The sequence below is a fragment of the Cydia pomonella genome, chromosome 1 (genome assembly GCF_033807575.1).
Source record: "Cydia pomonella isolate Wapato2018A chromosome 1, ilCydPomo1, whole genome shotgun sequence".
Taxonomy (NCBI): domain Eukaryota; kingdom Metazoa; phylum Arthropoda; class Insecta; order Lepidoptera; family Tortricidae; genus Cydia; species Cydia pomonella.
The window spans coordinates 19,761,674-19,776,896 of NC_084703.1; the positions used below are offsets into that span (position 1 = coordinate 19,761,674).

The 15,223-nt window shown below is 37.1% G+C and overlaps 1 protein-coding gene and 2 long non-coding RNA genes across 13 annotated transcripts in view; 1 reads left to right on the forward strand and 2 right to left on the reverse strand.

Moving 5' to 3' along the window:
- LOC133526851 (protein AF-10-like) overlaps nucleotides 1-15,223 on the reverse strand; it is a 96,843-nt gene that overhangs the window by 51,441 nt on the left and 30,179 nt on the right. The window lies entirely within an intron of this gene.
- Nucleotides 5,841-7,582, forward strand: LOC133527164 (uncharacterized). The gene is made up of 3 exons (XR_009800833.1): nucleotides 5,841-7,083; nucleotides 7,196-7,328; nucleotides 7,421-7,582. It is a non-coding gene; the product is annotated as an uncharacterized LOC133527164 (long non-coding RNA).
- On the reverse strand, nucleotides 10,496-12,449 carry LOC133527169 (uncharacterized). The gene is made up of 2 exons (XR_009800834.1): nucleotides 11,385-12,449; nucleotides 10,496-10,733 (listed from the first exon to the last, which is right to left on the reverse strand). It is a non-coding gene; the product is annotated as an uncharacterized LOC133527169 (long non-coding RNA).

A 15,223-nucleotide genomic window follows, 5' to 3' on the forward strand; every position in this document is an offset into this window, starting at 1 on the left:
CCGCGGATCGGATACACCTCCGCGACGAATTTTTCAGATGACGACAAATCCCTTTTCTCATCGATACCTTCAACGCGACCTTCATACATGTCTAAGAAAACGTCTACTTTATCTTCCGCTAGCACGCACGACGGTGTTGTACAAGATGTCGTTCCAGACATTGAGCTTGTACCCACCTCGGAAGCTTCCAAAACGCGCAAACGATGGACGAATGAAATGAATACGTTTATAATGCGCACTTACCTATATCTTACTGCACTGGATACTGATACTAAAACATATCTCGAACCTCTTCACCTGAAATTCATTGAGAAATTCCCAAACATGCCAGTTAGTCGACAAAGAGTGGGGGACCAAAGAAGAGCAATAATCCGTAATAAGTTGCTGCCACAAAAAACACTGGATAGGATTTATGACGAAGTAAAGAGAGAATTAAATAGTCTACGAACTAGCGTACAAACTACATACACACCAGGTAATTTAAACGTACAGGATATAAATAACACACAAACACGTTTAAGATGGACGACTGAACAGAACGAATATATTATGCTTTCATATTACAGGATTACTGAACTTGAAACAAACAGAACCTCTTACAGGAAACCGTTACATGAAGCATTCATAAACAATTTCCCTACACTTGCACATCTTAGTGAACAAAGAATAGCCGATCAACGTAGAGTAATAATCAGTAATAAATATTTTAGTGAGACCAGGTTGAATGATTTAAAACAACAGATAGCTAACGAACTTTCAATAAATATCCAGAATACGAACAATCACACAGACATGCCTGTAACAGCAGACTTCAACCAACAACCCGATTCTGAAATGCCATTTTTACAAAGTATACAGTTGAATATTCCTGATGAATCTACCGACAGCACACGCCATCCCCAAAGAGACCTTTTAATCGATGAAACATTTAGACAGACATTACAGTATTTCAAAGATACCGACCCGACATGTAGATCATACATTCCTAAACAAAAAACATCTAAAAAATTAGCAAATATAGTGTACTATCTTAATAACATAACACTTCCGGAACATGTTACCAGCGATACAGATTTCAACACCCTTCAAACTGCAATATACTCTGCAGCTTGGACAGCTGCCAAAGTAAATGGAGCAAAAATATCATTGGAACCCTCAGAGAGCTCTCGATCGCGCCCTGCAAATAAAGACAGAAGACCGCAATGGCAAAAACGACTAGAGAGAAGACTATATGATATTCGAGCGAAAATAGGCAGAATAACACAATTCATGAATGGCACTAGAAGCAGAAACATCGAAAAACACGTAAATGACATAATGGAACAATACAAAATTCATTCTGTTCATGAAGAACCAAATTCACAACTCACACACACACTAGATACGCTCAAACAAAAACTTGCACTCATATCGGGCAGGCTAAATAGATATAAAACATGTACATTAAGAAAACAGCAGAATAACCAGTTTCATAATAATGAGAAACTATTTTACAGAAATGTTAGACAGGCTACAACAAACACATTAGAAAATATAGGCACTAATATAGTTAGTAGCTCTCCAGACCCGGAAGAGCTAAAAAACTTTTGGGCAGAAATATGGGAGAAACCTGTTCATCATAACGCCGAAGCTGACTGGATAAAAGCTGAAACTGCTAAAACCAATAACTCTACAACAGACATGACTTTTGAATACATCCCCTTAGATACATTTACGAAAGTTATTAGAAACACACATAACTGGAAAGCACCTGATTCAGACTATATACACAACTACTGGTACAAAAAGTTTACAAACATTCATCCCTATCTACACAGTTACCTCAATAAGTTTACTGACGATCCTACCACAATACCGCCCTACATTACTACAGGAACTACATTTATGATACCAAAAGACCAAAATGACCTTACCAACCCAGCCAAATACAGACCCATTACATGTTTGCAGACAATCTATAAGATTCTGACATCCTGTATTTCTGAACTAATTTACAAACACGTGGATAGCAATAACATCCTGGCTGAACAACAGAAAGGGTGTCGTAAGTTCAGTCAGGGTTGCAAGGAACAACTAACTATAGACGCTGTAATTCTAAGACATGTTAATAAAACCAAATCCGACTTATACTCAATGTATATTGACTACAAAAAAGCATACGATTCCGTTCCTCATTCGTGGCTGATTCAAGTCTTAGAAATATATAAAATACACCCCAAGATAATTAACCTTTTAAAGACAACAATGACAACCTGGACAACACGACTCAAACTCAACTCTCCAACGGTAAGGTTAGAAACAAACCCAATTAGAATACAGAGAGGTATATTCCAAGGTGATGCACTGAGTCCACTGTGGTTCTGCTTAGCTTTAAACCCCCTTTCCAATATATTAAATTCAACTTCTGTCGGGTACCGTTTACATTACACAGACTGCGACAGATATACTGAGAATATAAACCACTTATTTTACATGGATGACATAAAACTTTACGCTGACAATGAGACCGACCTGTACGACCTGACTAGCTTGACAGAACAATTTACGAACGACATTAAAATGGAATTCGGAATAGACAAGTGCAAAATAAACTCTATGAAAGCTGGACAGATATACCAACATAACTACACGCTAGGATCTGGGGAACAAATTGAATCACTTGACGAACAGGATACCTATAAATATTTAGGATACAATCAATCACGCCAAATACAGTATAAAGACACAAAACAAAAACTAAAACAACAGTTCCGACATAGACTTAACACAATCCTGAAATCACATCTTTATGCACGTAATACAATAAAAGCCATAAACACATTTGCTATACCCGTTCTCACATATTCTTTTGGCATAATAAACTGGACTAAATCAGAGCTCAAAGCATTACAACGTACCATTCACACCACAATGACCAGATTTCGAAAACATCACCCAAGGTCATGTGTTCAGAGATTGACGCTACCGAGGAAAGAAGGTGGAAGAGGACTTATCGACATAACAAACTTACACAACAGACAGATAACAACATTAAGACATTATTTTTTTACTAAAGCCGAATGTTCCACACTACACAAAGCAACATTACAGAATGATCGCAAGTTAACGCCACTAAACCTACAAGATAGTACAACGCAAAAAAATGAAAACCTTACAGACGACAAGACAAAAATCGCTGAATGGACTAGGAAGTCTCTCCATGGCAGACATCGTCATGACCTTTGCCAACCTAATGTCGACAAGGAGGCGTCGAACGCGTGGCTGAGGCGTGGCGAACTGTTCCCGGAGACTGAAGGGTTCATGTCGGCGATACAAGACCAGGTAATAGAAACCAGAAACTACCAGAGATACATAACAAAAACCCTGACCAACGACTCATGTAGAAAATGCAATAGCTGCCCGGAAACTATTCAGCATATTACAGGTGCGTGTAAAACAATAGCCCAGACTGACTATAAACACAGACATGACCAAGTGACAAATATTATTCACCAAAAACTCGCTCACCAACATCACTTTATTACTGCTATAGAACCCCACTATAAGTATAGACCTGAAAGTGTACTAGACAACTCTTCAACCAAGCTTTACTTTGATAGAACCATCCTCACCGACCGAACCACCCATCATAACAGGCCCGACATTACGCTCATAGACAAAACTACTAAAACCGGATTCCTCATAGACATAGCCGTCCCTAATACACACAATTTACAAAGCACTATTGCTGAAAAACTAACAAAATATATTGAACTAAAAGACGAGATATCCCGCATATGGCATTTACAGAAAGTAACAATAGTACCGATTGTCCTATCTACAACAGGCGTTATACCAAAACAACTCCACCAATCTTTAAAGACCTTAAAACTCCCGGGGAACACATACAACCTCCTCCAAAAAACAGTCATTCTTAATACATGCAGATTAGTAAGGAAATTTTTGCAAACTGATCAATCAACCGCTGCCTCAACGATACCGACACATGAAACCTCAAATATCCCTACGTCTGCACAACCAGCTACACAACAAACAAATGAAGGTGTACCATAGAGTTACCTGAGATGCACTTGGCTTCGGCCCGTGCATAGCAGTACGCCGGTGAAAACCGAGAAAAAAAAAGATAAAAATAATAAATAATAATAATACCCCTTACATTTCATTAAAGTGTCAAAAGGGCCTCTACGTGTTGGCTTCGGCTCCGCGCACGCCTCCCAAAGGTCCGGAGCACCATTGTTCCGTGATGGGAAAGACATATAATAATACGCTGTTGGGGAGTAACGACCCCACGGACCCGAGTACTCCCGAGAGTCGGTCAGGGTCTCCGTCTCCGGCGTGCCTTCGTCGGTCGGAGTGGACCTCAAGGGGACCCGCAGGGACTCTCAGCTCTGGCTCGCTTTCATTGGCCGTCCAGAGAGGAGTCGTTAGAGCTAAATGCTCCAGGGGTGGAAGTGAAAGCATAAGACGCGAGTTGGCACAGTGGCTGTTATCAGCCACTGGGTAGAAAGCGGCGTACACCTCTCGACACCCCTGAGCCGCTCACACCGGTGTTGCTCCTGGTCGTCTTCACGACGGCATTTTCAGGGGCCCATCTAGTGGGCGGCAAGTCACCGCCTGCCTCGATAACTAGTGAAAGCATTGTTATGGCAGGTGTCCGGACGTCTTTGCAATAACCCAGTCTCATTGTCCTCCCAAACTTAAATCCATAGACCGTTATATTTTTCACTTTTACTACAATAGTCCCAATGCCTGCTGCAACCGGTTCATGGGTGTCTATTGTTGCGCCTGTGAACGGGTTCCAGCAAGGGTTCTACATGACATTAAAGCTTTCAAAGGGGCCCTCTACGTGTTGGATCTATATCCCCATGCAAGCCTATCAAAAGACCGGGATTTATAGGCCCGTGAAATCCAAGGAGATACAATAATATAATAATAAAAGACGTAATTTTCGCGGTTATAGCCCAATGTCAAACCGAGAGTTGTGACGTCATCAGAATCTTCAATGTCGTTTCGATTTGGGTCACGTGACGTGTGTTAAAAGATATTTTAATTTCAATATTTACAAAAATATTCTCATTAGAGGTCCACTACAGGTAGTTTAACGTGTTATTATAATCCATAAGAATTTATTGGGATACAATTCTGCCCTAAGATTTTTACATGGAAACAACCCTATAAGGGGTCTTAAAATTATAAGGGACGAGGTTACAAAACGAGATGAAGTTGTTCCTAAAAGTAGACTAGCGCGCCACTTTAAATGAAGTTGATTTCGATATCATTCTCACTCATTTGATTGACAGATTGACTTGCTAGAGTAATACAATATCAAAGCGTAAATAATTGTTAAATACATGCTATTTTTCCGAAGATAACTAAACATATATCGATGATACAAAGCAGAGCAAACAGAAGCAAAGCTGAAATTAGAAAGTGGCATGATGAAATGAAATTCAAACAAGAGCAGTAGTATGTTTTGGGTTAATCCCACTAGTTATCAGTGTTATCACCAAGTTGTTACCAGTGGTATCTAATGGATTTTTTTTAAACATTTTACACCTGGTAACTACTGGATTTTTTTTTCCCAGTAGTTAACACCGAAATGTTGTTAAAAGTTCAATACTAATAAAAACAGTAGAAATAGTGTCGTATAAATATATCGTGATCGTCCATACAAAAAGGAAAACGTTTCTCCCACTTCTTTAGTATGTCGTTGACACGATGTAAAACTAAGTTCATAGGTTTACCTTTTTGTTTAAAAATTATCAAAACATATTTTTTAAAGGAAACGTATAAACCTAGAATATATTATGCTGAAGCGATCGACAATTCGATATCAAAATCAAAATGATTTGTTAAGATTTAGATAGTGGAAAACGTTTTCTCGCAAAATGGAATCTCATAGAAAAAATACAGTTTTCTCCAATATGCTCGGAAATGTTCACCTTATTATACCAAAAATAGTAAAGGAAGTTCTTCGTTATGGTCAAACAAAAAAAAAAATATTTAGAAAAAAAAAACGACTTCAATGACCGGTGAAAGATAGATTATTGTTGATTTTGGATTTCATACAATGAAATTAAAAAGACTGCTATAATACCCGCAATAGAGTATTCGACTTTATTTAAAATAAATTATTTCACACCATGAAATAATATTAAAAATGGCTATAAGTTTGCTTAAAAGAGTTGAGAAGTACCCTCAATTCCTCATGGAATCCATCATCAAAACTCAAGCTTGACAAAAATGTACCTTGAAAACCTAACTGTTTCACAAACATGTGAAGAGAACAAATTCCCAAACGTGAACTATGCGTCGTTGAAGAGTTACATTCGGATCACCATCAGCAGTTCTACTTCATCGTATGTTACTTTTTAAATGTAAATGCTTGATTTGTTGATGAAAATACAAAAATCACTATATGTATGCTCTTCACATTTGACGAGTTCCCTCGATTGCTCATGATCAGATCCATCATCTGAACTGAGTTTTGACAAAAACGGGACCAATCTGTATATATATATTCAAGCAAAAAAATAACATTAAAAAAAAAACATACGCACCGAATTGATAACCTCCTCCTTTTGAAATCTTGATTAAAAAATTCAAATCATTATTGTTGTGTTTTAGCGGACGGGAAGTTATTACTGTATTGTGTTTTACTTTTAAAAACATGTATCCACTAAGAAAAACGCAAACAGCCAATTAATATAGGCGCGGGCTGCGTCTACACGACCCGGTCAGCATCATTTCAAGCTATATGATAGAGTCGTGTATGATCGTGCGAATACTGCTTAATAAAATCAAAGATTATAAAACTTTTATATATAGTTGGTCAAGCAAATCTTGTCAGTAGAAAAACGCGGCAAATTTGAAAAATCGCGGGCTAGCAACACTGTGTTCGAATAATTCCAAAATCGCATGTAATCTGTGTTTTATCTGTGGAATGTGGATCGTCCATCTTGTTTGTTTACATTCCGAATCGGTGCTAATTCAAGAGAAATTTCTGCTCCTAGCATTAAAATAAATATCAATATATTAAATAATATTGTGCATGACCATAAGCAAAGTCAAGATGCCTACAATGTAAGTAAAATCATGCTCGTTGATCTTAACCATTAGAAAATGTTGAGGTTATGATAATTACTAGAAGATCCCGGATTTTTTTTAAGATAATGTGCAGTTTTTTCTGTTTCAGGGTTAAAAGGCTTAAATAAAGATAAAACGTATGCCTAAATATATCCAATAAGACCACGAATTGTGCCCTCGAAACCGCAACTGATTCGATTGTTCCCAATATCAACAGACGAAGTCCTCAAATATTTTCAAAGGTAACTTTTTTAAACAATCTTAAGACGTTTAAGAACCTTGATTATACCTACTTTCGTTCGCAACATCTACCTAATACTTATGTTTGTTGCAGGATTAAAACTCGCCCAATATAAGGCGTTCGTAAAAGTTTCTCTTCATACAAAACTTACCTACGGCGGTTTACGTACATACGTGTACAACGCAAACAACACGAAAAATAAACTTGTTAATTAAAAAAATTAAAGAAATTGGGACAATAGTTTAGATTATTACTGTAAAAGCTGTCCGTTTGTTAATCATCACGAAAATATATTATTTAGGCTGATTTGTTTCATGCACTCAGCTATTGCACATGTATACCTATGGAAAATCCTAGTTTATACTAGGGCTCCTGATATCCGTGATACACGCCGATCCGTAGCTACGGGTTCTTAAGCCCGGCGGTACTAAGATCACGAATTTCACGAACACGGCAAGGTACGTACCTCGTACCTGCGTTCGCGTCCGGATTCACGTGACACGCCGTGACCGTGACACGCCATGATACGTAGCCCGTACCTGCGTTCGTGTGCGGAGCTTCGGGCTCGGTTCCGTTGGATAGGTACTTATCGCACGTCTCGTATTAGGTTCGACACGCCCGGGAGAAAAATAAATAAGGACTAGGTATTATTGAATTGAGTTACCACTTAGTATATTGAATACGGGACGTTCGTCGGACAAACATTTACGTGTGAATTAAACTTAAATTGTATTTTTTGCATCGATTTGAATATAATGGTTATATCTAAATAATTTGGAGTTGTTCTGTTTTTTGTATAACCAGCTATTGATTTTAGTCAAAACTAGCGACCTGCTCGTTGCATTGCACTAATATAATAATAATATAATAATACTAATTTTGGACACGGCGCGTATAGTACGTCGGTTCCTCTCTCTGCGGCCCTGACCACCGGCAGCTTGGGCCCTGCCCCGCTGCTGGCGGCACCCTAGGTTAGGTTTTTTATAATGTGTTTATATCTTTTGTATTGTTTTGTAAGTGTTTTTATATTTTACTTTTATATCCATATTATAAAAATCCTAGCCTGAGAAAAGAAATGAATAAAGGAAATAATAATAAATAAATATTATAGGACATTATAACACAAATTGACTAAGTCCCACAGTAAGCTCAATAAGGCTTGTGTTGAGGGTACTTATACAACGATATATATAATATATAAATATTTATAAATACTTAAATACATAGAAAACACCCATGACTCAGGAACAAATATCCATGCTCATCACACAAATACATGCCCTTACCAGGATTTGAACCCGGGACCATCAGCTTCGTAGTAAGTATCATTATAATTATGAACTTAAGCAACGCTGTGCTACTGGTTGTCATTATTAAATCAAAAGAAGACATTTTATTCTGTTAAGTATTAATGAAATGAATGAAACATACTTGTAAAAGCTTGCTACTATCAAAGAATATAACGTAGCCTAAATATAAACAAGGCAATCCTAATTCAAAGAAACAAAAGGGTAAATTTCTGCAAATCTTCGGTAGATATGATAAAGGTAATACAGGTAAACAAATTCAACAAAAACACATGTACGGGGCCACGGAAAAAAAGTACGCAGCTGCAGTTCTTATCAGTTTCGGACTTTCGGCACATTAAAGAGTACTGTTTATTTCTAGATTGAAGGTAATAATGACATATTATTGTTAGAGTGTTTTATTGTATGACTAACAAGCTAAGCTAACATACCGGGTTTTTTTTTGTAGATAAGAAGTGCAGTTGCACGTGCAGACAAAATGAAACAAACAATATACATAAGTAGCTGTGGGCTTTACCTTTTGTTCGTGAAGTTGAAAGAAGTGACCGCGATGTTTTGTTTTACAATTCGTGGTATTTTTTATTTAATCCCGAGGGGGCAGTTCAGAATTTTGAACTCACATTCATTGTCATTAGTCCTGACATCACAGTTGATCTCCTGACACACAGTGTTGTGGTATTATTTTAGCAACCCGTTTATTAAAGTAGCTATTCATTGTAATTAATGTTTTGTTCTATTCATTTATTACTCATTAATATTTAAAAGGACTTACTATTGGAAATAAATTTTAATTCAAAAGTAATGAAACGGAATTAGAGCTATGAATAAAAAACTCACGATACATTTTTATTCGTAGCTCTTAGAGACCGCATCGTATCTTCACTCAACGTCGCGGGCGGACCGAACCGGCGTGTTCTTAAGATACGTGAAGCCGTGATCACGCCTACACGGATCTACACGGATTCACGTACCCTAATTTCACGTAGCCGAATGTCACGTGTGGAACGGACCAGAAAACCGTTGCCGTGAAACACGAAACCGGGCGCACGGCTACGGGTTCACGAATCACGGACACGACCGCGAGCCCTAGTTTATACTTTCTGAAGTCGGTATTCTACCTATTTAAGAGAAGTTTTAAGTCGCTTTACCTGTTTGTTCAATAAATTAAAATAATTTATTCAGTGTGCATAATTTTAGAAAAATATTTTAACATTTAAATCATACCTTCTTTTATCCAGAAACAATATAACTCAATATTACTCACATGAGTTGAAGTTGGTAACTTTCCATTGTCAAGGTATCTTTTATTAATATTTTGAGTACCTGAAATTGTGTCAGTTCCTGACAAGTCTTGAATAGACTAATGTGAAAGTTAATAAATTTTCTTAACAGCATTCTCCTGATATCTAAATGACTTTTTTAAATATCTACATATAAAATATGATCTAGCTGATACATGTAAATATCTAACATTTTTAGCCTGTATAAAAACAGTAGTGTGAACAAAACCTTACCAAGCTAGCATGTAAGAGAGGTCTCAGAGATATTGGAATATATCTGTACTATAAATTAGGCAAATTGCTTTAGACTAAGTTTTATGTGTAACTACTAGTATAAGAATAAATTTTGAAACTTGGAATGGAAACTTTAAACTTGAAATTACAAATTTTCAAACAGATCTGTTTTATGCTTAAGATGCAATAAGTGACTAGGTACAAAGTATTCTGATGCTTGGTTGGAGTGGACCAGTAACATTGGTAACTTAATGATATTTTTTCAATGAATGGCCTGAATTAAGTGTAAGTAAGCTAAAGTGACCCGTATCTTAATTGCCTTGAAATTAAATGAACACCAAAATATCTGCAGTTGTGTTTTTATTTATTTTTAATCTGTATATTTATATAAGTATATTGTAAAACCATTTCAAAATTACACTGGTATGTGAATGTGACATTGTTCAAGAGAAATACACTAATTTACAATTAACAAGTGGCATAATTATTTTCTTTGGGCTCCTTCAGTTTCTGAACTGATGTTAAAAACAGCTTGCTACCGTGGTGCTTATGTTCTCTTTGCTCCCTATTTGTCTTCTAAGTTTGCTAAAACAGAATAAAACCATATCAAAATGGTGTAAATAGTCCAGATATTTGATATTTAATAAGCCCTGCAATTGTCACAAGAATAGTTACAGTGATACCCTACCAGGGCTACCGCTGCCAGTGATGGCTCAGGGGTTACTATGCAGGTACCTAGGTTTTAATATTTACCTAAATAAAACAATGGATTGTTTTATTCTAGTTAAATTTAGTAGTATAGGTACCTACTAACAGCTCGTTTGGTAAAAAGTACTCAAGTGCAAATGCCTTAACCTTTACATTTATTTAGCTATGACATCTTCATGTTTAAGTTGAATATATATGTAGCAGATCTGCTCCTAAGCATACCAAAGGTTAAGAATGCGAGCGCTCGCCTTTCGCGTCCACCTTTTACTAAGCATACAAACCTTTGTTTTAATTCAATCTACTTATTGATATATATTTCGATTGTACCTACCTAAATATGTCTAATTAGCTTTTGAAGGTTGCATAAAGGAGCATTTGTATTGCATTTTATCGTGATATATCTTTAATATTGAATTCCAACCGAGAAATCTGATAATATATATATATAGCCTTATTGAGCTTACTGTGGGACTTAGTCAATTTGTGTAATAATGTCCTATAATATTTATTATATTAAAATCCAGCTACCTGCGGAAGCAATGATTTGATTCAAACATTATTTTCTCCAGCATAGTCAGTTTTTACTCCAGTTTAAATTGTCCCTCTCATAATAATAACAATTTCCAAATGCTTCAATAAACCGCGGCAATTTTAGTTGACGTACGAAGAGTGCGCTCAGTGGAAAAAAATGTTTCGGTTCGATGTACATTGCTGCTTTTCTTAGCGCAATACTGCTCTGTGAGTGTTGCCATACTTCAGTTTGCTTTACATTGCTACTGACAGACTTTGCTTGACAGACTATATTTTTAAGGATCTCATGCGTGTCAATACAGTTTATATTGCACAATTATATTGAATGAGCAAATACTGAATGGCTGAATAGTTGTGCCTTTAACTTTTAAAAAAATAATTAAATAGGGGTTTTTGACGTGTTTGATGTGGAGGTTCTATTTGAGAGCTGGTTGATGCTTAAATTATGATTATTTTATCTGATTTCCTCGCATGTTTGGAGAAAAGTACTAACGTTCGCACTGAATTTGTGTTATTAATTGTACATTGAATTTATTGTGACGTTATATATGCCTCGGCATGAACCGTCTTCTTTATTATCGTAATGTACTATATTTCGCTAGGATCACAAAGCTATTCTTCCCTCTTAATAAATAATAATTATAAGTCGATTAGTATTTCATTAAACTGCTTTAAAGTGATCAAATACATTAAAACCGTGCACCGGTTTTGCAGTGCAAAAAATAAATATTTAAGGAGGAATTAACGTTCGCATTGAATTTATGTTATTAAAATTGCATTCTACATTGAATAAATTGTGACGTTATCTATGAAACCTGGATCTTTTGTCAAGGGTGTTTACGCTTAGCGCAGCGTTGTATTTACATAGGAGCATCGATGATAATGGCGTAAGCACCATCGATAAATCCCTTTCAATAAATAATGTCACAATTATATGAACGAACAAACAAATCAGTCAAAGATCGATTATTTTTCATCACTGTAAGGCAGTTTATTGAAACAATAATCGACTTACAACTAAAGTAATAACTAATTAACTAGACTTAAATTGACCGGGATATAAACCGTGATTATCCTTTATATTGTTTTTATGGAGCTCCCGATATTTCGACGCAGTAACATGCATCTTGTTCACGGGTAGGTGAAGATAGTGGGTGGGTGTCAAAGTTAAGTGGTAGTAGAAGCCATTGAAATTCATAAATACAGAAATTTAGATAAGGCCATACGGCGGGGAACAGTTCTCAGCCGTCCCGTTGAACGGACATTTATATGTACCGTCAACATGAATGTGTTTGAAATCTAATATATTGTTTCTAACGAACATAATGATTTAAAAAAATGTATTTATACTATTTTATTAATTATTAGTATTGAACGATAACAGAATTGGGTAGTGAAAACTGGAAATAAAAGTCCCGCCTTTTGCCAGTGGTAACTACTGGGAAATAAAATTCCCAGTAGGTACATTAACAGAGTTGGTGGTAACTATTGGGATTTTTTCCCCAGTAGTTACCACTGGTAACAACTTGGTGGTAAGTAGTGGGAATAACCCAATCTTTCTCGTATTCCAAAACTTTGTTTGATTTGATATCAAATTGTTGTTTATGGAGATGTTACATGACATAATAATGTGTACACTAATTGAATTAGTTGTTAAATATCCTTGTTAAATTTTTTTATCTGGGCCGTTCAACTATTTTCTGTATAAACCAGGACGGTCATTCCGATGTTAACTGCTACTTTATATGTACCTTTTACTAAAACCAAAAACACACTTAAATAATAACAAACTTAGAATAAAATGTAACCTCCTAAAATTAAAACAACCTACAAAAAAAAAAACATAACATGTCACCCGTGTTTATATTAGTATAGTCCAATATGTTTATATTAAGCTAGATCACCCAAGTCAGATCCCTGCGGAAGGATTCCCATAAGGCTGGCTGCATTCCCCCTTTGAGTCGCTATGTCGATCCGTTGGGCGAGGAACGAGCCAGCCCTACGGTCCCCCGTGACATCAATTTTTTTCGAAAGTTACTGAAGTAATTTATGAGCGCTTGGGCACCACCGATCCTAGAGTTTCGACTGCAAAAGCTATAAATATATGCCGTTCAGTGAGAGCTATATCTTTGCGACAATTTGCCGCCTTGGCAGCTACGGCTGCCCCGCTCGCTGTCAATGATGTTGAGTCGAGGTGAGACGGTGCCAGGGTGTCCACACACGTTCCGTCCCAAATAAGGGGCCGTCCAACACTCCAGGGCACATGAGTCATTCCGTCGGGCCTCTTACCATCTTCACGTGCGAGGCCAGGTGGCTCGAGAATGGCTGGGACGTTGGCGCTGACGAAGGCCCGACGGAGGATGTCATTGAGAGAGGCGTGGCGTGATAGGCGGCCAGAACTCTTAGAACACGACAGCCCATGAGCCCAGCTTAATTTACATACATACCAAATTTCAGGACTGTCCAAGAAATTTCGAGGTTTGTTCTATTCCGATTGTGCTAGAACGAGCACGTCGTTAAATATTTAAGGGAATAAAATATTTATGTAAACTTTGTCCCTGCCGCGTTAATAAAACGCGTGTAGGCTAGGTCACAATATAAAATATTCTAGGAAATGCGAGTGTGATAGAATGTCAACCAATAGGAGCAAAATCTGCGTATCGAATGATGGCGCATGTCGTTGCTGTAGGGTACAACTGGCTGGGCCATTTTGTCTATGACGCGAGAAGTGGAAAGTTGTGTTTATTGTGTCGACTGGCTAACAATGCAATTTCGATAAGTTTAATACTATTAGAAATTAATTTTAATTCTTAACTTATATTTTAGGTCTAAAATGCCGCGGGACCATGATTTTACCGTATTTTCAATATTTTAGACCACAATATAGCCAAAATGGTTTAAAGTGACCCCACGGTCCACTGAGTCACCAAAATTGTGACCAAAACAACCTGGTTTTGTGACACAAGAGAATCTTTTAAACGTATACACAATTAAACCATTAAATACTTCGATTATTCCTTAGATCAAAGAAAGCTGATTTGGCTCGGGAGAGTCGGGAGCCACGAGATCGTACCGTCCCTACCCCCCAAAAAGAGGGTGGAAAGGGTTGGCTCACCAGGTCCAATCTATGTTATATTTCTTCCTGCTCTTAGCAACTCGTTCAACTTATACAATGTGTTTGTCCACGTATAGTCGAGCCGTTAACCACGTATATACGAGGGTTGATTGAAAAATTCGCGACCTGGCCAATTAAAAAGAAAACTTTTTTCTTTTTACTGCCGCCATTTTGAACTGTCATTATTCAACTGTCTTCCCGCGAAATTTCAATTGGCGTCTATATTTAAAAGCAATTTTACGGCATATTTAAAGTTATGTGTAAAAAAAATAGCTGACATCGTAGGCATCTCTTATGAAAGAACTCAAAATATTATAGTCAACGAATTAGGTTTTTCCAAGGTGTTAGCGAGATGGGTCCCGAGGCTTCTTTCAGTGGAACAAAAAATCGCTCGCCGTACTAATTTACGTGAATGTCTAGACCTGTATGAAGCCGATACTCAAGACTTTTTGGACAGATTTGTAACTATGGACGAGACGTGGGTCCACCACTATACACCAGAGACCAAACAGCAATCGAAGCAGTGGGTTCGTCCTTGATCTCCGCCTCCCAAAAAAGCCAAAGCAATTTTGTCGGCCAATAAAGTCATGGCATCTGTTTTCTGGGATGCAAAGGGAATAATAATGGTTGACTATCTCCAGAGAGGTAAAACTATAAATTCCGACTATTATTGCGAGTTATTACGCAGATTACACGAGGCTCTGAATTCAAAATTCAAATT